General features: G+C 35.5%; 1 protein-coding gene across 2 annotated transcripts in view; it reads left to right on the top strand.

Moving 5' to 3' along the window:
* The window catches only part of FMRFaR (FMRFamide Receptor), a 1,501,661-nt gene that overhangs the window by 537,297 nt on the left and 938,312 nt on the right, over window positions 1-26,052 (top strand). For both annotated transcript variants that reach the window (XM_069833399.1, XM_069833396.1), the window contains exon 3: window positions 14,411-14,506. The gene's annotated coding sequence lies outside the window, so the exon portion shown is untranslated. The remainder of the gene's footprint in view (window positions 1-14,410; window positions 14,507-26,052) is intronic.

Here is a 26,052-nt window from a genome sequence, read left to right as displayed (position 1 = left end):
CCTCGGGCATAGAAGGTCGGCGCTATACCAACTGCGCCAACCAGGCCAACCTGTAAATTGTTCTAACTGGTGTTGAAGGAATTTATTATGACTATTACACTTTTACTACGTCACACTACTTTCGACCAATAAAACGGCACGAAATGAAGTCTTTCAACCAATCATGGCTGGTTATCGCACAATTTTATCGCGTCCCTAGCATTTGTTTAATTTAATCGCGTCCCTAGCATTTGTTTATTTTTATCACTACCCTAGCATTTGTTTTTTTGTTTGCCAACATTTCAAACTGCACTGGTCTGGCCGTCAAAAAAACAGAAAATTACAAACCACTCCAGTCGATGCACATCACTTTCAAATATGACTCGCATTTTGGCATTGAAGAACAAGAATCATTAAAGATATCTGGTCATATATGAAGAGCACCATTCGGAACTCATGAATGAGTTGCGGCATACGCCATGTACACCAATGAGTTGACTTCTTTTACGCACACCTCCAATATAACATCAACTGAATCACCAAACACCAAAATATTCAAATTTGAAAATTGTACTTTCAATAATTGTTTCTTTTAAAATTATCCATGTTTATTTTTTATTTCATCATCGTCAATTAAAACGTTTCTTGTTTATTTCATTATCCCTAATTAAAACTTTTCTAACACTTGTTTATATTATTTAGGTTATGTTTGTTATAGCTTATGCTATATATTATGGATAGTCACGTATCAGAGATTGTTTAATACTAAGATTTATTGAAAATCATCTGTCAAGTGACGTTGATTACTGGGATCCGGATGATTGAAATGGTATGCAAATGTTTTAATAAAAATGAAACTGAATCAACAAAGCCTTCTTGACTAGTAACAGTCCACAGAGATCAATGATGATTCCATAGTTGGCACAACTGATACCGGTAACAAGAAAACATCATCATAAAACACTACTGCCATCTAGCATAATGTTGAGATGGTACAATAATACATTTGAAGACAGTTGTATTTTCGTAAGCCAATTAATATTTTATTGTACACTTTGTTACTTCTAATCTTTATATAGCCTACTTTCTTCTAATCGTGTAATAGTCAATTAAATCCCACTCGAGTTTTGATTTTCTCTAGATAAATCAAAACCTCTAGTGAGATTACTGTTGATAACTTTAAACTTCTTTCCAATTAAGACAAGATCTTGGAAAATAGAATTAAATTATTCATTTTGAATTTCAATTAAGATTTGCACATAATCGTTTAACATAGCTTCATCACGAGCAGTTTCTGTCGTTCGAAAGTGAGCCATATTACCTCCCAGAAACTGACTTCCGAAAAGTGTAAGTTTGCGACTGAAATTCCGTAATTTATTCAACTTACAATGAGCTGGCCTTTTCCCTGAAGGGAGATATTTAAATTGTTGAAGATTAATAAATTCTAACGTACCCTACTCATGTAATAATGCAACTTTCAACTCCTGAACCTTTTTACTGCGATCTTCACTAACAAAACCATCGTATCTCTATGTGTGTACAGTAATGACGCATTATATTATGTTTTCTTCTTTCTTTCAAACTTTTGTGGCAGATAAGTATTGACTCCGGCTGTTGTGAAAAAATAAGAATTTTCCCATGCAATATTGAAAGAATTTGCCTGATCACTTTTCCGTCTTTTAGATTCCTCCATTATGTAGCCGTAGACAGGCAAAGTGAAATAGCTACTGATAATACACACTACACCAGATAGCTACATGGACTATCTCTACCTATAGCAGACCTACGTCATTCCGACGTAACTTTCCGGCGAGTTGTTAGACGGAACTCCCGCTCCGAAGGAGCTGCCGCGCTCAAAGATCGCCGTTTTGTGCAGGCCTGATCTAGATCAATAACCATACCTGTATCATCTTGTTTATTAAGATTGTTGTTTAAATAAGTAGTGGTGCTTTACGCATTAGCCATTGTTGATGTTTACTGCGGTTTGAAAGAAACATTTAATACCTACCTTAGTAGGCCAAGTTTCAGGTTTCAAAGCAATGTCCAAATATTCTTCGAAAATGGCAATCCTGAATGATGAATAACTACATATCTGGTCGTCTAGATTCTAGCCTCTTACTTGCTAATATGGGTAGTTTAGGTTTTAAGAACTCGACTGATTGTTCAACTTTAGTCCCATGGTATACATGTATGGATATAACCTTAGACACTCACATTTGTATGTACGAGTATTTTCAGTCGGCTACCGGTATGTCCTTTTTTTCTCACGAATAACGTGACTATTCTTATTTTTTCTTTTCACTGCATCTGTCCAGAGAAGAGTGAAAGGGAACGTACAAATTCTTTTCACAAGTTTCCTGACTTTGAATTATATTTTTTAGGTTTCTGTACTTTGCACTCGGATTTTCAATGGGAGACACTATACTGTCAGGCGATTTTGCCTACATCTTATTTACAATGTCGACATGGAATGGAATTTTCGGAAGTGGGGCACTATAATAACACTGCGACCTTTTGAAAAAATATATATACCTACACAGTAGAAGTGTAATAGCCCTTCAGCTTTGTAGAGCGAATTGTTCATATTGAATATAACAAAAAGTCTAATACCAAGTGGGTGGGAAATTTATAGTTTTCGAAATAAAAATGGTTTTTCTTACAGATTTAACATCGCCGTTGTTGATAATCATTATGCATAGGATCTTGATTTTTCTCAATACCAATAGAGAATGTAATTAAGAATTTTTTTTCTGTATCGTATTTCGGTAGAATGGACGATTTCCGTGTCAATTAAATAAAAAGTATTGAAAATTTGTTTCCTGACTAACAAAAATAGACGCAGCAACTCTGATCAGCTGTTCTCGCTCCATATGAGTTGGCAGTCAAGGTCGTCTTGTCCCAGTGCCGTTCTACTCTCGGTTTCCGGCAGGATATTAAATATTGTAGATGTAAATTCAGTGATTTTGAAAGTGTTAGATTAAAATAGCAAACATACGTGTCAAAATATTGTAAATAGTAAGCAATTTTTGTTAAAGTGCTAGTTAAAATAGTGTAAATAGTAAAGTTAGTGCTCATGGAAGTGCTCGTTAAAATTACTACTTTTCGATGGAATACGATGTTCCTGATCCCTGTTTTCATGCAATTTTCAATATGTATTGAAAACAACCTGAATACGGAGGTTAACGATTACGGAAGCTGAAGTTTCGAAAGTAGTTTTGTTGTCATCGACATGTTAGCATGTTGGTAACCATGTAGGCCTTACTATAAACATTGTTGAGTTTTCTTAATAAGGCGCATGGAAACTTAATATTCTGGCTGTTAATGAAGAAGGAATAACGGCTTTCAGGAAACTATAAAATATTATGTGTTACTACACGCCTTTTCAACTTACGTAATTGATCTCGCTGTTTGTAAAACAGCTGGCACATCAAATAAATGACTATCGATTACGTCCTTAGCGTATTGAAGTCGTTTTTAATACGATATCAGTTTTCATACAAATTTTGAATACGGACAAATCGATCTGATCCCACCTTTTAGGTGTATCGACCTTGAGATTTCGATCGTTTTAAATCCCCTTTTTCATGGAATTTTCAATGCGGTAATCATAGTTGTGTGCCAGCTGATCCGTGACACGGGCAGCGTAATTCCAACATTTCGCAAACGAGGTCGATAACGACTGACAAAATTATTGATAAGAAAGAGGAGATTTCAAATTTGGTCGAGAAAAACCAGGCCGAAGCATTCGCTTGATTTTGCAATATGAAACCTTTTCTTTACATCTCACGTTGTATGAGTTCAATGCCTCCGTGTGGAATCTTAGGCATTGCGATGTTGCCAGCATGCTTAAATTTTCTTTGCAATTCTATAATTAACCATACGCTTAATTTCAAAATTTATAATAGATTTTTTGTTTATGCTCATGTAATCTATCCCTCCTTTCAATGCGTGGATTATATCGCTTCCACTCTATATACAGAATATATACAATTACAGAACATGTTCCAGTCCTGCAATATGACAATTCTCCCTTCCGAACCTACATATCATACTCCTTATTCAGAGACGTTACTAGACATTATCGCGACAAACAAACCTCATGACGTAATAACAAATGGACAAGTGCCTGCTCCTGGAATCTCAAAACATGATATTATCTATGTTGAATTTTCTTCACGATGCCACAGATGTAAACCTCATACTGTAACATATAGCGACCTCAATCACATTAACCACGACGAACTAATTAATGACGCAGCTAAACTACCGTGGCAGACTATCAGGACCCTAAGCAGTGTAGACGAAAAAATTGAGACATTTAATAATTTAGTCACCCAGCTTTATGACAAACACGCACCACTGAACACCAGACGAACCACTACTCGAAGACCTGCTCCTTGGATGTGGGAATCGTTGCGTACACCCATGGCGGAAAGAGACGTGGCGTATCGAAAGTACCGAAGAACAAAATGTAGTTCTGATTACGATGACTATAGACGTCTACGCAACCGGACAAACCAGTCAATCAGAAAAGCAAGACTTCGTCACGCTCACTCACTCATCCAACCTTCTGTTGGTACGAAAGAGCTGTGGAAAAATATTAACTCCATGGGATTAAGAGACCAGAAGCAGCAGGGGCAGACCATCGACATATCACTTACTGATCTGAATGAACATTTCACCCCCCCCCCCGCCCGCACCTTTACAAAAGGACCAAACAAAGGAAGACATCCTCTCTAATGCTCAGACTACAATAGACACGTTATTTTACTTTACATACATTACTGAAATTGACGTCAGAAAATCACTAAGACGACTGAAATCTAACGTACAAGGCATAGACGGTATCAGCATATCACTGTTAAATAAAATAATTGATGTGATCGTGCCGACAGTGACCCATATATTTAATGCATCTCTTATAACTAATATCTTTCTAAAATTTGGAAAATGGCACTAGTAACACCTATACCCAAGACGAAAACTCCGACCTCATCAAACGACTACAGGCCTATAAATATTCTCCCCGCGCTCTCCAAAGCACTGGAACACATCGTACACCGACAACTGACAGAACACTTAAACATGTACAAACTTATCAACGAACACCAATCTGGTTTCAGAACAGGACACAGTACAACAACTGTCCTACTCAAAGTGACCGAAGACATGCGAGAAGCAATGGACAGAGGCGAGGCGACCATACTAACTCTACTTGACTTCAGTAAAGCATTCGACTCAGTTGATCTTGACCTACTACCTGCAAGACTTAGAACGTTATATTTATCTGACAGCTGCATTAATTGGCTGGACTCTTATCTTCGTGGTCGTCAACAATGTGTTTTAGTACAAAATCGGTTTTCCCCTTGGCGATACACGAAAGTAGGAATACCTCAAGGTACAGTGCTTGGACCACTGCTTTCCTCCATTTACATAAATGACGTGACTAAAAACTTACACTACTGCAAGTATCACATTTAAGCAGACGACTTACAACTCTATATACATTCCCGACCAAACGAAATTGATGCAACTATTGGCAGACTTAATCGTGACTTGAATCAAATTTCTTCATGGACGAATAAGTTCGGACTTAGTTTAAATGCTAGTAAGTCACAAGCTATAATAATTGCACATAAGCGACTACTGAACATAATGAACAACAGACATATCCCAATCGTTACAGTAAATAATGCCACTATTCCGTATCACTCTGTCGTCAGAAACCTTGGCGTTTACTTAGACAAAAATTTAAATTGGGAATGCCAAATAAAGAAAATATCCAAGAGCGTATACTATACCATGCATTCTCTTAAGCCGTTCAGAAACTTCCTCCCGCCAAAATTAAAACAGACTTTAGTGCAAACCCTCGTATTACCACTGTTTGACTATTGCGACATAATACAGATTTGACAACTGAACTTTCGAACAGGCTACAGCTTGTGCACAATATGTGTGTCAGATTCATCAGCAATGCTCGCAAATTTGACCATATTACACCTTCGTTCAAATATTTATACTGGCTGCGACTCAATAACCGTAGATCACTTCATTCGCTTTCTCTTCTGTTTCGAGTTCTCCACACTTCTACTCCAAATTATCTTCGTTCCCGGTTTAACTACTTATCCTGCAATCACAATCTAAACACCAGGTCACAAGAGAGCCAAATCCTAGCAATTCCTCCCCTAGATCATCCCACTATTCATCCTCTTTCACTGTCTCCGTCCCTCGTGAATGGAATTCTCTACTTCAGAAGATTAGGGGCTGCCAGACAATAACTACTTTCAAGACAAAGCTAAACAATTTCTTACCGACGCAGACAAATTGAAGTTGTAATTATAATCATAATCAGGTTTAGTGATTTAATTATATTTAGGTATGATTATTATTATTAATGTTATTATTAGTACATAATTATTTCATTGGAGTGTTGGGAAGGTAAAAGAATTGTTATGTATTGTATTGTATTGTATTGTATTAATTATGTTATGCTCCTTAGCAATATAGAACATTTGTATTTTTGTATCGCACTGGTTGAGTGGAAGAGAAGGCCGAATGGCCTTAACTCTGCCAGTTAAAATAAACCATTATTATTAATATTGCAATATATTGCAAACCTAATTTCGATAAACGATATATAGCTCAGAAAATATATCGATATATCTAACGATTATCGATATATCGCTATTCCGTAAGCAAATTGTATTTTCAGGCGTACATTACTGTATTACAAGAAAATTACTTAAATTTGAATATTCCTTTTTACCATTGAAATTAACATCATAACAGTCAAAAGCATAAATGTAAAATTGTAACAGTAAACAATACATATTCAGTACCATATGATGTAGGTTCTAACCTAAATCAAAATTATGGTGGAGGCAATGGAGCTTAAATGATATAGTAGTACAGAGTTAAATGAACTCTGCATGGTAGAGTATTTGATATTGGAATACGATTCAATTATTCTAATGTTATATAGGATTCAATCCAGGACACATATATAATGCTCTTTTCTACCTAACAACGTAATCATTTTTAGATATAAGTAAACAGACCTTTTAATTATTTTTAAATATAAGTAAACCGTACTTAGAATGTTACAAGTTTTAACAAACTTAACAATTGATTTGATACAATCCTTCTATAGTAAGTTCTCATTGCAAGTTAGTGTTACACTCCAACATTCCAAGCAGCAATGGTGATGATCAGGGAACGGATTCATATGGACTAAAAAATATGAAATATGTAAATATATATGTAGTTATTTTTACCAAAATATGGAATTAAATATGGATTTTTACCAAAATATGGAATTAAATATGGACTTAAAATTATAAAAAAATGACTATGTACGTTAAATATTGGTACATTTTAATCAAACTAAACAAAAAATATAATGGACGTACCTTATCTTCCAATGTAGTTTCAACAAAACACAATTTTTATTGTCTGTTACCATAACAATAGGTTACAAACATTTCTTTCAAGTGCTGAAAAGTGAATCTTCTTCTATTGTCTCTGAGGATAGATTTATACTGACTAAAAGAGCGTTCGACGTCACAAGAAGTAACTGGTACATAATTCAATTTCACAATGTCTGCTGGGGATAAGTCCAAGTTAATCTTCACTGTTGATTCACCACTCATCACAGCAACAACCTTTTGTAGTTCTTCATATCCAGGGTTTTTTGAAAGTACAGTGTCCACCTTAGCTCTTACTGCATCTGCAACTTTACCTCTACCACGATTCAGTTGTTCCACAGTACTATTTATAATTTCAAAACTTTCAGATAGTGAAAGGTGCCTATTTTGGAGACTTTTGAGCGTTTTTATGATGCATGAAAATGTATGCTGAATGTGAGCTAAGTCATTCTTCACACTTATGTCACAGGTAACTGTTTTCGCAGTATCAATTGAGACTGCATCTTCAGAGTCCAATGCAAGGAGAACATTGTTAATAGAGTCTATATGTTCGGCATAATATTCAACTGCTTCTAGCCATGTACCCCATCTAGTTAAAATTGGCTTTGGTGGCAATGGAATTTCAGGGTACATTTCTTTCAACACGTTAACTCTACTGGGAGCTTTGAGAAATACTTTTTTCACTGATGAAATCAACAAATCTACTTTAGGGAAATTGTCTCTGACCACTTCTGCCACACGATGAAATGCATGCGCCACACAAGTAAAATGAGTCAATTTAGGATATACAACAGATAATGCTTGTCCAGCTTTGACCATTTAAGGGGCAGCATCGCTAATAAAGAATAACACATTATCGTACATAATACCCTTTGGCCACAGGATACCCATAGCTTCGTTGAACAGTTTAACTATAGTTTTGTTATTGCACTTTTCTAGAACATCACAATGTAAAAGAATTCGTTCAGAATATTGTTCACTTAACAAACCGATAACTACATTACCAACAAGTCTACCTTCTTTGTCGGGAGTCTCATCAATGGAAACCCAAATTGAACTATCTTTAATTTCATCTCTTATCTTCTGTATTGTCTCATCGTAGATGGATGGAGCATACGTCTTCCTAAGTGTTGACTCATCCGGGATTGTATGTTGAGTATATTTTTCAAGGAATTCCCTGAAGACCTTATTCTTTAGTTTGTAGAGAGGAATATCAGCAGAGATGAGAGAACGGCACAGGTCGATGTTAAACTCAGATCTTACATTCGATGTTGTTGGTTGTGTTAAAAACAATTGTCTCTGCTTGGAATTTAGTTGTTTGTTGGCCTGATGTTTACTAGTTGTAATGTGTTGTTGCACCAGGAACTTTTGTGTAGATGATACTGCACACTGACACAAATTACAAAATAATATTTTATTGTCAGTTGATAAACCATCTTCTTTAAATTCTGAAATGTAACTTGTTAGTTTTGATTTTAAATTGACTGAATGACGTACTTTTGGCATATTTACCGTCTTTATAGTATGATTTACAAAACTGAACCTATGTGTACTCTGACTGGCATTTAACTGTTGAGCTGCACAACTGAAGTCTGTTAAAAATTTTAAATTAAATTAATACAGTTTTGTAACTTACTTTCCCATTGTTGATAGGACTGCTAATTTTCAAATAACTCTGATGTTAAAGGGATTACTGAACATGTGTTTAAATCTCTATTGTTGAAATGTATTTTTAAAAGTTAATGGAATTTTGTTTTGTTTTATTGTTAAACCTAATATAATATGGACTGTTTTATATGAAATATGGAAAATATATGGAAATTAACGAAAATATGTACTAAACTCTAAAATATGGAAAAATATGGAAAATAAAAGTAGGATTTTTCAACCCTACACATTGTGAAACATAAAGATAATGCAAAATATAAATTATATTAGCTTTATAAGTAAATATGTATTTACATATAAATCCTTTCCCTGGTGATGATTATAGAGATAGTATAAAACTAACAATGCTACTTCACAAGGACAATCATCCGCCGATCATTTCTGAAGGAATTGGTCTTGGATTGGTGAAAAATCATTTGGCTCCTCGGTTGATATTGAAGAATTTGCCTTTAGAAATCAGATCCACCATTCGAAGAATGAGTGGTGTGGAGGAACTAACCCAACCAACAGAAAAGAATGAAGATGTCTCAAGTCGATTGAGGTATGTCTTAGGAAGAAGGATCGTGTAACTACTACTTCATGCAACAAGATGATTTGTAAAGAACATTCGGTGCTTTTTTGTGAGGAGTGTGCTGATACCGGAAGTGGTGATAGTGAGTGAGTGCATGAGTGACACCGACAAACAATTTTTCTTTTATTTTTACATTTGTGTTAGCACTGAGATAAAAAAATTTAATATTGTGGTGCCTTTCTGTGGAAGACTTATCACTCAAAGTTAGTATTCATATGATTAATTGTTAATTAAAAAAAGTGTTCAGATTACTTTAAAATATTCCTAACAATAATAACATTATAGCATTTCAGTATTAATTGTATTTTGTTGTTAGTAACACTTTATTTATTTTGGGGTAAAAATACCCAACGCGTGTGCTACTGCTATAAAATAATGTGCGTGTGCTGTCGGGTTAAACCATTATTATTATTATTATTATTATTATTATTATTATTATTATTATTATTATTGTTATTATATATTGCGACTTTTAATTCAAAACAATAATGTTACTTTTATTCACAACAACAATGACTTTCTATAACTGAATTTAAACACTCCCGTCAACAATGGGTATTCCACTCCACACAGCAACACAGTATTAGTTATTGCACTCCACATACGACAATTACAATTCACTTGGATTACTGAGAACAATGTACTCTTAATCTCAACTAATGTTCACAAAGTACTATTTACAAAACAAAACTGTCAGTTCTCAGTTCACAGTTCGTTTGCCTTGGCTAGTTCTCTAGCTCATTCACTCAAGTTCACTTTATATCGAACCCAGGATTTCCAGAGAGTCCATGGAACTTCGAACTCAAGACTTTCAGATAGAGTTCACTGCACGCCGAACCAAAGACTTCCGGATACGCCGCACTCGCCTGGACGCTCCCACAGTTACGGACCCACTCAAGTCAAACTCCGGTCTCTGGTCTCGAAGGCAGACTTCCTTGCTCACTCATGGCTGCTTCACAAAACTGACTGACTGTTCTAAACTGCTCGCGCTTTTATTTTGTTAGGTAACACTTCGCGAACCTTCGATTTCTGGTCATTTTGTTACAACAATCTGTCTCGAGAAGTTTCTCCACTCACCGCCGCAGTTGGCCCCTTCCTCTCTCAATCCACACAGCGGGCCAGCATCTCGCAGCTTTGCGTCTCCCCTCTCCGCCGCCTTCCTCCCCGCGCGCCCTCCCTTCTGTCGGACGAAATCCTCAGTTAATGCCATCATAGAAGCGTAAGCCACTTCTTTCTTTTCATGGGTACCTGTACCAATATCATGACTTTAATATATTGGCGATATAGGAAAAGGAAAATGTATAATGCTGCAATAACAAATAACAGCAACTTGAATAACATTCGAGTTTTCCGGGATGGCTCAAATAAGCATTTACATAGTGCCGTTGAAGCAGGTATAGAAGTAAAGCGCATCTTGAACAGTGTTAAGGCAAGAGCAAGGGGGATGCCAAATGAAACTCCATCAACTGTTTTGGCAGCAACTTTTGGTTGTCCTGTGGAGAAGGTAGGACAAAAGATGCCTGAGCGCAGAAGTTTGAAAAGAATGATAAACTGTATACAAACCTATAAGCGGCCTCCCAATTCAACAACACTGAATGATTTAGTCGTAATAGTTCCTTATAACCGTACGACAAGGGATCAACAGTTGCTATTATTTGACTCAGGCCAGGATGACGAAAATAGATGAATCAACGGCAGATTCTCCAGATTGTGATAAACTACAACAGGTACAAAGAAAATAGAGAAATTTTCATATACGCAGATGCGATCGTCGTTAAATAAACCATAATGTAATTTTTCTCACAGTATTGGTTACCATCTTAAAAGTGGGGCTCCGGTTCCCGATGATTAATAACTTATTTGTACGAGTTACGAAATGACATTTATTGTGTTCTATTCAAGCAGAATTTTCCTTTCAACTTGGACATTATGGACGTTTGACAGTATGGACATTTTGACCTTACGGACGTTTTATCATATGGGCTTTCTGTCGTATGGACATTTTCACCGTATGGATATTTTGACAATATGGACATTTTATCATTATGGACGTTCTGTAGTATGGACTATATACTGTGGAAGCCTTACATATATGCTAATGTATATATGCTAATGTAAATCAAAGGACAACGGTAATATGGAGGAGTGTGTATGTGTGGATACAGATGGGGGTTGTTTATAGTAATTATTTTGAATAAGTTATATAATGGGTTTGTAGTATTGCTAATTTTTTCATTTAAAATTGGGATACCTTGATTAAATAGTTTAGAAATGAAATATTCCTCAGAAATGTCAATTAGAGTATTGTTATTTACGACTTTTACTATTTTAAGAGCGTCTTTTATGTTTGTAAGCTCATGGCCTTCTTCAATTAGGTTGGTAACAAATTTCGATTTATTGCAGTTGTACTTAAAATTTGTTATTATGTTCATTATGTCGGATTTTGAAAGTTAGTTTCTTCTCAACCAGTGACCCAGCCAATTCATTTTTCTCTTTCTGATCAATTTCAATATCATTCTTTTTTCATCCACCCTTTCCAATACAGCTACGTTTATTATTCTGTCTGTCCACTTCACATGCTCCAATCTTCTTCATATCGACATTTCAAACTATGCTTCTAGTTGCTTCTCTTTACTTCGTCGTAATGACCATGCTTCTGTCCCATACAATGCTACACTCCAAACGAAGCGCTTCACTAGTCTCTTCCTTAATTCTCTCTCCAGAGATCTGTAGAAGACACCCCAAGTATTTGAAGCTGTGCACTTGCTCTACTGCCTCATTCAGAATTCGCAAGTTTATCTTTTGTATTTTAAATCCTTATGACCATCCTCTTCGTATTATTTGCATTTATCTTCATCCCATACTCCTCACAGCTGTCATTTAGCTCCAGTAACATATCCCTTAATATAATTTCCTCTTTAGCTGACAACGCCACATCATCAGCAAATCTTATGCACTTTATTCTTCTTCCTCTTACTATCACTCCTCTCTTGTTATGAAAACAGTTCTTCACGAAATCCTCCAAGTAGATGTTGAACAGGGTAGATGATAAAGGGCATCTTGTCGTACTCCTCTTCCTATTTCACTTCCTTCTGACATTTCTTCTCCTATCCTGACTTTGACTCGTTGTTTCATATAAACGTTACTGAAGAGCCTCCTATATTTTCAATTGACGCCAATTTTCTTTAGAATCACCAATAGTTTATTCCAGTCCACTCTGACAAACGACTTTTCAAAGTCGTTTCTTTATTCTTCTCGAGGTATCTTTCGTCGATTATTCGTAGCAGTCCAATTGCATCTCTCGTACCTTATCCCTTTCTGAAGCCAAACTGCTCGTCTTCCAGTTTAGAATATTAACGTCGATTCAGTATTCGCATAAGAATCTTCGCTGAATGTGATATCAGACTGATAGTCCTGAACTCCTTACATTTCTTGGCATTATTTTTCTTCGGTATTGGAAGCAACACTGTCTCCATAAAATCTTCAGGCTAGTCGCTTTTCTCATATATTTCGTTGCACAATGATATAATTTCCTTCTTGTCTTCACCTAAGCATTTCACTATTTCAGTGGAGATTCCATCAACTCCTCTTATTTTCCCATTCTTCATTTCCCTAAGCGCTAGTTCAATTACTTCCCTTGAATAGAAAATCCTTTTTCGTCTTCTGATACGGCTGCTTCGTCTTCTACATCCAAGTCATCTGGACGATTCCTGTCTAATATAACTTTTCTACATATTTCATCCATCTGTTCAATATTCCTTGTTTGTCTTCTATTTCCTTTCCGATTTCGCCCTGTATTAATCTCATGTACCTATTTCCTTTTCTTATTTGTGAAGTCCAAACATTTTACTTCTCCGTACATTAAAACATATTTTCATTTTCTCTCTAAACCTTCTTTTCTTTACACTTCTCTTTCATCCAGTCTTCCTTCCCCTTATCAGTTTCTCTTCTTAGTTCGTTGTTAAGTTTCCTGTAGCTGGCAATGGATAATAATATGATCCTGACTTTGAAACGTGTAAGTAGTTCCGAAATGTCGGAGATATCGTATCTCAATGTTAAAAACCAAAATTCTTCCTCTCTTTCCCGATCATTGTGAATATTGAATATATTCATTCATTTCTTCATTCTTTCATTTATTCATTCATTCATAGCGTTCTGCCCAGGGGCAGATTTTTTACTGCAAGTCCAGCATTCTCCAGTCTTTCCTATTTTCTGCCTTCCTCTTAGTCTCCGCATATGATCCATATATCTTAATGTCGTCTATCATCTGATATTTTCTTCTCCCCGAACTCTTCTCCCGTTCATCATTCCTTCCAATGCATCCCTCAGTAGGCAGTTTCTTCTCAGCCAGTGACCCAGCCAAATTATTTTTCTCTTTCTGATCAGTTTCAGCGCCATTCTTTCTTCACTCGCTCTTTCCAACACAGCTTTGTTTCTTATTCTCTCTGTCCATTTCGCACGCTCCATTCTTCTCCATACCCACATTTCAAGTGCTTCTAGTTGTTTCTGTCTTTAAAATAGTTAATTATTTAATTGAGTTATATTTAAGTTATCAGCATCGGTCATTTTTAACGAAGGTTTAGGGCTATGAGCTAATTAATTGTAGAAAGCGAATTGTATTGATTTGTGCAAAAAGAGAGATAAACAAAAGAAGATTAAAATTAATAGTATGAAACATTTGCAGCAGCGCCGACTAATCCAGGTGTTGAAGTGATTAATCACCGCTCCTTATCGCTTATGATACCGTTCCACTTTTTTAACTTTTCAGGAGACTGTGACGAGGATCAACACTCTGCACATCACTGAATGTAAATGAGGGCCGCCCCGTGCAGATAAGCTTCCTTAATTAATGCACTAGAAGCAGGTAAGTCGCTCATATTTGATCACGTGATTAATTTACTTTATTTCTCACTGTTTCACATGTATGCAGCAAACAACCTCGCCCATATCTGTCTGTTTGAACGTAAATATAAATTCGGGACATCTACAGAAAACCTCTCTGTGTATATTTTCTTTTGCGTCTGTATTTAATTATTTACGGATTACAGTACATATTCCTAAATATCGACATTTACTTACTGTATATGGTAATAGGTATATTTATATTGCTGTCTATTGATATATAGTTTGTCATAGTCCCTATTTATTTACTCATGTATTCATTGATTTTACCATTTATTTATTTATTTATTTAGCCTATTTATTTATTTATTTATTTATTTATTTATTTATTTATTTATTTATTTATTTATTTATTACGTAGCTCTTATTTATCTGCTTGTTCATCTATATGTTTATCTTTCAGTTAATATGTCTATATACTTAATTATTTTCCTAGCTACTAACTTACCTGCTTATTAATCTAAGCACATGATGAGCTGATCTCGCTCTACATCACCGCGGCCGGAGTACTCTTAAATACAACTGCTGCTAAAACCCAAAGCACAAGGAATGAACATGCTCGGTTGTAAAAGAAACATGTGAAATAATGCATTTTTGTGTTGTTATGCCCCTTGCTAAACATTACCGCATGACGGTATACCGCAGTATAGCGAAGTTTTGTGTATTCCTTCTTATTTATTTAATTAATATGCTCATTCTAGGCACACACGATAGCCTAGGTACTGAGACGCTACACTACAAAGTCGTAAATATCGAGTTCGATTCTCGGCAGTGTCGTGGAATTTTTCAATTTGATCTGATCCCTCCGGCTGCTCTATGGCCCTGGGGTCGACTCAGCCACTAACAGAAATGAGCTTTTCCTTTGGAGTAGAAGTGGAAAGCAAGTAGCACTCCCATGCCTTCTGGTACCGATCAGTTGCCAAAGCTGGGAGCCTTAACCTCCGTGAACAATGCAGACTCCATGGCTTATAATAGAGGTAACTTTATATTTATTAATATGTCCATGTATTTTCCTATTTATTAAACTGCTTATTACCTACTTGTCTACACCATGATACATCTGTGAACTTCCAAGTTTATTGATCAATTAAAATTTTTATGCATATAATTGCTTCCATATTAATATATGTGATTATATTATATTCTTTATTAATCCATTTACATTCTCCTATGTTTTGTGACATATGGTATCTATATTTATTTGTATACATATTGTACCCTTATTTATGTATTCATTTATTTTCCTATCTAGTAGTCTGTTTTATTTATATATTTCTTCAGTGCCAAATCTCTGTGCATTAGTTTCCCATAAAATATATATTTTACATTTATTTATTCATATTTGTCGATTCATATATCCGTTATTTTAAATAGTATACATACAAACAGAGTTCGCCAGGAAACATATTCGCTCAGGTAAATGCCGTCGGTCTTGTACTGTCACAGACTGAACGCGACTGCCGACGAAATAGCGTGTGCGTTTGCCCTGTATCGAGCTTGGGAAGATTTAGTGATGGTATACAGACTGAAGGCTATAGCATTGGTACGCGAGCTGACGTCTTTTCAGCGCAATTTAGTTCAGTTTGAAGCAATGCAGAACAGCGAATATTGTGACACGTATATTATAAATAAATCGTACAAAAGTCCTTTGCTATATTTTTTCGAAAATACCCTCACATTTAACAACCACCTAACTCAACAGTCTAATATATAGTGGAAAGTGAAAGAAATCTATTAATTTTTTAATAAGTAAAGAAAACGAATAATCGCTCTTTGACTGATGGAAAATCTCGGTGAGATAGGTTATGGACTGGAACAGTGTCCCACGAAATCGTTATGAACGGAGGTCGGCATTAGAACTTGCAGTACGCGACTTCCCAAACCTCACCCTTTAGTTCACCTGTGCCGGCAGGGTTTGTTGACTTGCTTCAATGTGCTCACTCGCGCAAATACTAGTCGCGACTTATTAAGAAAGAATTATCCTTTCGGAGAAAGTAGGAAAATTGAAGACGACAATGACATGTTACGTCCGTAAGGAATGGGAAGAACAACACTTATGTCTGTGAGGAAAGGAGGAACATTAGATTTTTTTCTGCCAAAAAGTGTTACTGGCTTGCTAAATATAAGAAATGTGCCGCTGCATCGTGCGCGTAGCTATATTAAATGTAAGATTTTTAACGTTTCATGGTGCAATTAATTAAAATTCAATTTTCTAACTTTTTTAAACATACATCTCTTTTATTTTTAATTACAAATATATAGAATCAATTTGGGACATCTCGACATTTTTAAGATCTAGACATTTTAAGAAAAGTTGACGTTGCGGGTACTGGTCCTACTGAAAAAAGTGAAACTACATGATATCTGTGTTGACTCTGTTTTTAATCTGTGTGTAAGTGAATCTCGTGACTTCAACTTGTATTTTACGTTCACAGAAGGCAATAAACACAATGAATAGGCCTATGAGTTACATTTTTCTTTTCTATCATAAAATATAATATAGGCCTACCATTTTTAGTTTGTTGTATTTTGACTGGATGTGCGTTATATTAGTAGGTTCACAAATTATTGAATGTACATCTAGTCTCCAGTCAAAAAATTTGAAAGTTAGAATTTATAAAACAGTGATATTACCGGTCGTTCTGTATGGTTGTGAAACATGGACTCTCGCTTTGAAAGAGGAACAGAGATTAAGGGTATTTGAAAATAATGTTCTTAGGAAAATATTTGAGGCTAAGAGGGATGAAGTTACAGGAGAATGGAGAAAGTTACACATTGCAGAACTGCACATATTGTTTTCTTCACCTGACATAATTAGGAACATTAAATCCAGACGTTTGAGATAGGCAGGGCGTGTAGCACGTATGGGTGAATCCAGAAATGCATATATAGAGTGTTAGTTGGGAGACCGGAGGGAAAAAATCTTTGGGAAGGCCGAGACGTAAATGGGAAGATAATATTAAAATGGATTTGAGGGATGTGAGATATGATGATAGAGACTGGATTAATCTTGCACAGGATAGGGACCGGTGGCGAGCTTATGTGACGGCGGCAATAAACCTGCGGGTACCTTAAAAGGCATTTGTAAGTAAGTAAGTAGATAAGTACATTTTACTGGTTAGTAAAGGCGCCAAAGTGAGTACCCTCAAACATTTATCTTTGTTTCGAGTCTGCAGTTATCTTTTGAATGAAGGTGTATCTCGGGAAGATTTTGACTCTGTGTTTGGGGAGATCTCGACATGACTCGAGTTCTCTCTGATTTCTCTTGTGGTCCTTCTGGGGGGCTTTTCTTTGTCAACATTTTTATGTATTTGTTTTAGGAGAGTTCGCAATCCTGCATAGAGCTTTTTAGTGCCACTTTGTCCGTCTATTTGTTTTTCTCTGTATGGGACTACTCATCTTATTAAACAAATATTAATTAAACTTTATATTTTAATTTTCATTGATAGCGGGCAAATAGGAAAAGGAACAATTCTTGATACAAGTATAGAAGATCAATTAGTACGGTATGTTATTCGCCTTGATTCTAAAGGATATACGAATTAACAGTTAATGACGTAAGAGAATTGACATACCCATGTATTGCAAGATAATATGTTTGAGTATGATCCGGTTTCAGCCAAAAATTAATGTGAAACTCGCGTTGAAGAAGACATTACTACTCCCAAAGAACACCACAGACATCATCTGCACAAGGACATTTATATTTGCCTAATTTCTCACTACCGCCAGTACTGCTGCTAACACGTCCATCTGGTGGCAAAAGAGTAAGAAAACTGCAAAACGCAGACTGATAACGTCCGAAAACTATAGGAAAGAGCTGAAGGAGGTTAAACAACAAAAATAAGTTAGGCTTTCCTACAGAAGGAAGGCGTCGAATGGACGGCATGTGTATTTCTACGGTGACAATGCTAGAGAAGTTTGTAGTCAATGTGTTGAATAATACCAAAAATGGTTTCACAAGGCATGTGTTAAAAGTGGCACCGATGAACAATAATGTAACACTTTCTGTATCCACATCCGAAACCTGTATTATCTCCAAGATTTTAACAATTCCTAATGAGGGGGGGTGTAGAAAGTGTTGAAGGGATGAAGACGGAAAACGATATTACTCGAGAAAAACTCGTCTGCTTTCTCCACCACAAATTCCATCATGACCTGAACAGGCTCGAACCTGGGCCGCCCACTGACTCTGGTTAATAATAGCGGTCATATCAGGCCAGAAAGAAATATACAATAAATATACAAAAGTAATGCATAGTTGCAATTAAAAATGAATGAGAGAATTGTGACAGAAAGCTCAGACACGGCAAACCTCTTATTAGAAACGAATATTTTTATAGAAGCAAAATATGTTTGCGACTATTGTACGATTTATGACGTCATGCAGAATATTTTAAACTACGTAGTATAGTTTTTTTAATATTATGTGAAAAATAATATTTTTATATAATATGTTATTTACTTTGTATAGTAGCAGTCTGGCTATAGTTATATTGTTTATACATCTTTTTAATTCCTATGCATGCTATGAAAGGAGTTTTCTTGATTTAATCAACATAAAACACGGTATTCTTAAGAGAAAAAATGTAGTCTTTTTATCTCCATGACATGTCCATGTTTCCAATTACGTTTCTATTCTGCTCACACTTGACTGATAAATAGGTGGCCTATTTGGGCGAGTTTCGTTAAAAAGTGTGGAGACCTCTTGATGTGTATGTCTTCTGTCACCAGATCCTAACATCGTAATCTCAATTACTTTATTTCCTGTTAAGAATGCCTTTTCTATGTTTATTTCATGAATAAAAATTACTTTCTTGTTGTTAGTATAGAACCTAACAAAATATATCCACAATAAATTTTTACCACAGTAATATTATAACCATAGCACTTCTGTACAAAACAAAATGAAATATTACGTAAAATGTGTTCTTTCAGATTATATTAAAAATATAATTTAAATGTTTCAGATGACGCCATAGCTCACACAATAATAGTCGCAAACATAATATTTCGTTCCAAAAAATTATTCCCTTGTAAATACAAGGTTTGACTTGTATGAGTTTCTTTTCCGGAATTTTCTCATTTTATTTAAATTGCAATTATGAATTGTTCTTTAAAATCGCAGTTTTATGTAGAACGTATGTATGTAGGCCTATGCAAAAATTTCACCATTTTTGCCATATTATAAATAAGTATAGAACTGAATGAAAAGTTCATATACTTTGAGTAATTTTAAAATTTGAGGCAACATTGTTTATTGCAAACCTAACGCAAGATGGATGTTATGGAACATAATAAAACTACATCGCATCAGATCATTCTGGTTAATAAGTTTATATGTCAGGAAGAAGAAAAAAATTAAACACGATGGTAAATAGCCAAGTGTGTTCTTCAGTTTCTCTTTTTGAAAGGTTGGTAAGACTTGGATGTGGAGAGAGATTTGATGTTCACCTTGTACAGACAGCTGTTGATACGCTAGCCTTTAGAAATGCGAGTCTCATCCAAACATCGAACAACAATGGCGTTATCGAAGCTACCTCCACTCGAAGGTCTGCCATGTGGCATCCCCATTCAACCTCACTGTAAAAGAAGATGGTGTTATATAACTTTTTTTCTGGATATGTGCGGAATTTCCGTATCATATTGTTGGAAGAAAAAAAGTAACCCAACCTTGACCTCACACTAGTATAGAAGAAATGTATCTTCAGTAGAGCTTAGCAAATCAATAATGCTTCCCTTCTAAATATGCTGATCTGTGGTATCGTAACGTGTTCGCTTCTTTTTGTACTCTCCACATTGTAGTTTTTGGTAGTTCTGTGACAAGATATTTATACTGTAAAAGAAGAAATTCTGAAGCATAGGAGATTCACTATTCTGAAAGAGTACTTAGTATAGCACTCACTGTTAGGTTATATCATAAATCCCTTATGCCGGATAGGTGTATAGTGAAAAATTGATACGTGAGTTGAATAATATTAAAATTCTATAACTGAGACATCACATTTTAAAACTCGATACAATTTGAATTGCTGTGTTAAAGTATGTGTCTTCCACTCCCTTCGTAGATGTATTATAATTTCCAAAAGGAATAGGGTAATACGGCAGATGGATAAATATAATACGTATATACAGCATGTATTTATACATACATACATGTATGTATGTATGTATGCATGCGTTAAATTATAACAGATTGCATTAGCGTAGTTACATGTGCTATTTACACATATCCATCGTGCGTTCTTACAACTTTAATATTCCATTGTTTACAATATTTACAACGAACTGAAGTACATGTTCTCAATTAAATATATGAAACTTTATACACTGCATGATATGTAAGTCCAACGTTTGTAGTAGGCCTACTACTAGACCACTTTCATAATATATTAAAATAGTCATATAAGCTATCATTTTCTGTCGTTGGGTATTCAACTTTTCATACTTGTGCATTTAGTGTCCTGCTGTTTGCAGGCCTTAATTGTAAAATAGGCTACATGTTGCTTCATCTAGGAGTCTAAATCTATGGAATTAAGGTCTTGTTTTTCTATGTCGTCTCACTATGGATATGAATTCTGTTTGTTGGGCTTAATGAAGTCGAAGAAGACGATGGAAAGAATGTTCTGCATTAATTTCTTTTAGCGGAACTTGTCCATTATTATTGCCATTTTAAATGACTAATTTTTCTCTTCCTTAATAAATTATGCTTTGGGTATGTTGGTATACGAGTACATCAGTTCTGCATTCTCTGTTGCTGCTTCCTTTGCAAACTTGTCTGCTAGATCTTTTCCCTAAATCCCTATCTGGACTTCAACCAATCCAATTATGAGTAGTTAGTTTTTGTGCTTTATTTCCTAACATGATATGTATCCCAATGTTATTTAAAGCTGTTGTGTAGTGTTTGGAATGGAACCATGATGTCTGTATAAAATACGGATTTTTTTTTCTTCCGTGTTTTCAGATGACAATATAATTTCAGAATGACTTTTCTTCGGTTTGATTAGTTGGACATTTATCGTGTAGTTTATATTTGTGTTGCTGGATTAGACTTTTGTTAAGAAATATGAAAATATGGCCAGTACGGCCCCGACTCCTCTTCAATTTTTTATTACCATCGGTGAATAATTCAATGCGGTAAGTAATTTTTACCTAGTTTTCATTATAGCATCCTTTCTGTTCGTTGAGTCCAGTATATTACTGGCGGTGTGATGTATTCTACTCGTTTCCTTTAGGCAAGCCCTGAATTGTGTTTATTTTTTTCGTATATTAAATTTTTAACTGATGTATTTCCAGCCACCATACAGGACGCTTCGCATTTTATAGTTCTGAATGGCTTTGGTTCTTTGATGTTAGTCAGCTGTTTATATAATTTGCAGTTTTATAATTCATTTACTTTTCCACCAACATATGGTTTTCAGTGCTTTATATCCTAATCTTCATTCTAGTCTTGCTGTTTTTGCTAGCATATTTTCTAAAGAGGTTTATTATATTTTCAGTGATATGATATATGTTCCTGTTGAAGGTAAGCCTACTATCGAAAGATACTTCAATATTTGAGTTCTGTTATTTGTTTCAAACGTTGCCTGTTAAAGTATTTGTTGATTCCCTAAGTTGATTACTCGGTTGCAAAATGAAAATCTACTGACGCTCCAGCGTGTTCAATTCCTGTTGCTAATGATTGTTCAACATGTAGGCCTACCTGCTCCTCTTTCTGCCTTACTTTCCAATAAAAGAGTCTATTATATTACATTTACTTCCATTGAACCATTAGCCCAGATTTTCATCTTGTATAGATCTAGATCACAAAAATTCGTTGCCTCATTTCCACTCGTTCCTTTTGTTAAACCCAGTAAATCATTGGCATTAGCAAATTACATTTGTCCTTTGTGAAACTTCCAGATTTAGAAGATAACTGTACAAGATTTTCTGAAAACTTAGGCCATAACAAGAGCAATGTAAGCATCATTTCCTCAGTTTCTCAACTGTGTAAATATTTGTACAGAGACTAGCTTTTCCCTTCTGTTACTGCCAGCACTTTTTTCTGTGTGCATCCCTTGTCATTTTGAGTTTATTTTGGTATTTTATGGACAATGGGAAGTGTTTTGCATCCTTTTTTTAAGTTAACATACTAGAATTTCAGAATTGATTATCTGCAATAAATTTAGAGCTAGGGTCATGAAATTTTTTCCGCTTATCCGTCTGCATTTTCTTCTTCAATGTGTCTAAAGTTTAAAATGTAGTGCAATTATCGTATCTCTGTTTGTTAATTAAGTCATGATGTGTTGTCGTTGATTTTATAAAGTCTCCTACGTGACAGTACAGAAAATAATTATCCAGGAGAAAAAAAAGTATCAATAGGCCTACACTGATCCTCGAGGATGTAATTTATGTTCATCATATTCACTACCATTTTCTACCGAATTAGGCCTACTTTATATTCTTATTTAGGTCCTTTGATTTTTAATTATTTTTTTCTTCTTTCTTAAAAATTACATTGTAGGCGTGTACTGTCACATAGGGGAATTTATAAAATCAACGGCGAAAAAAGAAAAGAAAAAACCTATAATAATCACAACCTATTTAAATTCATATTCTATTTTTCTGAACCTTACTTGTCACTGGAGGTAAAAATTTGTAACTTATTCTGTTAATATCATTTTTCAATATCAATTTATGTGACTTAGTCAATGAATTTGCTCAAGCAATATTTCAGTGAATAATCAAATCAGGCTAAAAATTCTGAACCTCCCAGTAATTCCTCCATACAATGCATATGCTTATGTTAAGAAGTTTCTGGAGAAAGTATACCTGAATTTTAAAATCAGAAGTTACGGGGAAAGACAAATAGGCCTATACATCAGCTAGACGCCACTTTCAAAAACCTTATTTCAAGCATTTAAATGTCGGAAATGAAGAGAAAAAAAATAGGTACTTGTTGAGAAAGGAAAAATAAACATTCGATTTTTCTGGACGTAACCACTTCCCAATGTCCTTAATCTCTTCTCTTATATGTGTGTGTTGTTCATTATCGCTGGTTTCTTCGTCGTCCAGTGTCCTAGCATATGTACCAGAACTGTAGGTGCCATCCGATTTCTGAAGCGTCGACAGAATGGATTTTGTTCTTGATTTCCTCGCAACAAGTTCATGAAGTGTTCCAGCAGTCTCAGATATCTGTGAGGGAGCAGTATCTCTTCCAGGAATTAACGTTTTCTCTATCCAGTGTCCCTTATATTGTCGTTTCCCTTCTAGGTAGCCTATTGGAGTTTCCTCTCTGTCCTTAAGTTTTCGCCTGTTTTTGTCCTCTGACATCTGCACCGTAGTGCATTCACTCTCTCCCTCATTGTGAAATTGTCTGTCCACCATGAAAGAGCTCTGCCAATAAGTATCTATTCTTGTATTAGCTCCAGATTTCCGGAAGGCTATGTTGCGAATCTGTGATAGCACGTATGTTGTCGATATTCTGCACTTTATTTGATAGCTTCTTTTCACAACCAACAATGAACAGATTTTCTCTGCTGCCCACATATTTCAAAGTAGCCAATCGTATTAGACCTCAACGTTTCTTCAAATTTTCCACAAATTTTAAGTTTCATGGTACATCTGGTAGTAATGTGCTTCACCGAATTGTAATTGCTGTTTTTTATATTTTATTTTAAACCCATTGTCTTGTGGTCGGAACAACTTTCATCTTCGCCTAATAGGTATCCAATAACAGATTTACTAAGTACAGTTGTCAAAAGAAAAAGTGGCCGCTCTCTAGAAGCAAAGTTACCTTCGGGTATCTTCGCTACAATTCGGAGACAGGCGATGTTACATGTTGTTGGACCACATTGCCTGATATCTACAACTATAATTACTGTATTCTGTTTGTTACTTGATAGCGTAATTGTAGCGTTCCGGCCTGGTGTTCGTGAGGTCTTGATTCGAACATAACCTAGTGCTTTTCATGTTCTTTTTTTTAACATAATTATACATAATAACTCCTTTCTCTTTTATGATTATTTTAGAAATTAACATCAGGTTCATGAATGTATTCCAATTTTAATCATATTTGAATTTACACTACATTGAAATTCATCATTTTATCTTATTTGTTGTTACAATTAGTATACATATAACTCATGAAATTTTATCAACATGTATTACACACTGTTCGTATTTGCTTTTATAAATCTAATTTAATCTAAGTTCAGATCACATAATTTTAATATATCTGATGATGCCCCACAAGGCGAAAACGTTTATATACCTTATATTCATGTAGCAAATAAACATTTGCAGATAGTTGTGTCTTTGATTGAAATTTATAACATAATTTTATGACATTACTAGACACATCTGAAATAAAAAAATGAATTGCAAAAATCCTGGACATACATAAATGTTCTGCCCATGGGTAGGTATTTCACTTCAAACTCCTACTTTCTGGATATCTCTTAATCTCCGCTCATGTTCCGCATATCTTAATGTCGTCTATTTGATATGTTCTTTTGCCCCGAACTGTTTTCCCGTTCACCATTCCTCCCAGTGCATACTTCAGTAGGCGGTTTCTTCCCAATCAGTGACCCAACCAATTCCTTTTTCCCTTTCTAATCAGTTACAACATCATTCTTTCTTCACCCACTTTTTCCAACACAGCTTCATTTCTTATTCTGTCTTCACATGCTCCATTCTTCTCCACATCCACATTTCAAATGCTTCTATTCGTTTCTCTTCATTTCGTTGTATTGTCCATGTTTCTTCCCTATAGTGGCACACTCCACACAAAGCACTTCACTAGTCTCTTCCTTAGTTCTTTTTCAAGTCGTCCGCAGAAGATGCTCCTTTTTCTATTCAAAAGCTTCGTTTGCTCATGTTTGCAGTTTTTCTTGAAAAGGATAAATGCGGCAACTTCCCGTTGTTTTCCGCACACCACTGTCTCTTTCACATCTTATTAGATCCCAGGGGGCCCAAGCGTGGAGATTAGGATAGTGGATTTGACTAAATGGGCCTCCGGGCTCCACCGAAATTCACCGCAAGGGTTAACTATTAGTTCTGTCAGGATATTTGACATGTTCAGAGACCGGGAATTCCCAATTTGCCTTTGCCCTGCATCCTGGACTAGCTTCTACAAATCATCGGAATATCTCGGAGGGGGACTGGGTCAATTTTTCCGCAAATGTTTCTGTACTTTTGTCCTCGTAGCTCAGTCGGAAAAACGTCAGAATTTAGATGTCAACGTCTCGGTTCAATTCCTCGTCACGTCTTTCATTTCATTGTGTTTCAAGGTTACTATAATACAGGGTGTTTAAAAAATACGGGCAAAATTTCAGGTATGTATTTCCCACAGTAGACAATCAAAGTAGTTCATTACAACATGTGTCCGGAAATGCTTTATTTCCGAGTTATGACCTTCAAAACATTGAAATTCACCGGAACGTTTTTCTTTCCGCAGGTCGTTGCCGTCAAAGGAGACATTAAGAGGGCACTCTCACAGTTCATTCCGAGGCGAAAGTTACATTCAGT

Source organism: Periplaneta americana, chromosome 8 (assembly GCF_040183065.1).
Source record: "Periplaneta americana isolate PAMFEO1 chromosome 8, P.americana_PAMFEO1_priV1, whole genome shotgun sequence".
NCBI classification, from domain to species: Eukaryota; Metazoa; Arthropoda; class Insecta; order Blattodea; family Blattidae; genus Periplaneta; species Periplaneta americana.
This window is presented reverse-complemented; position numbering and strand designations above follow the sequence as displayed.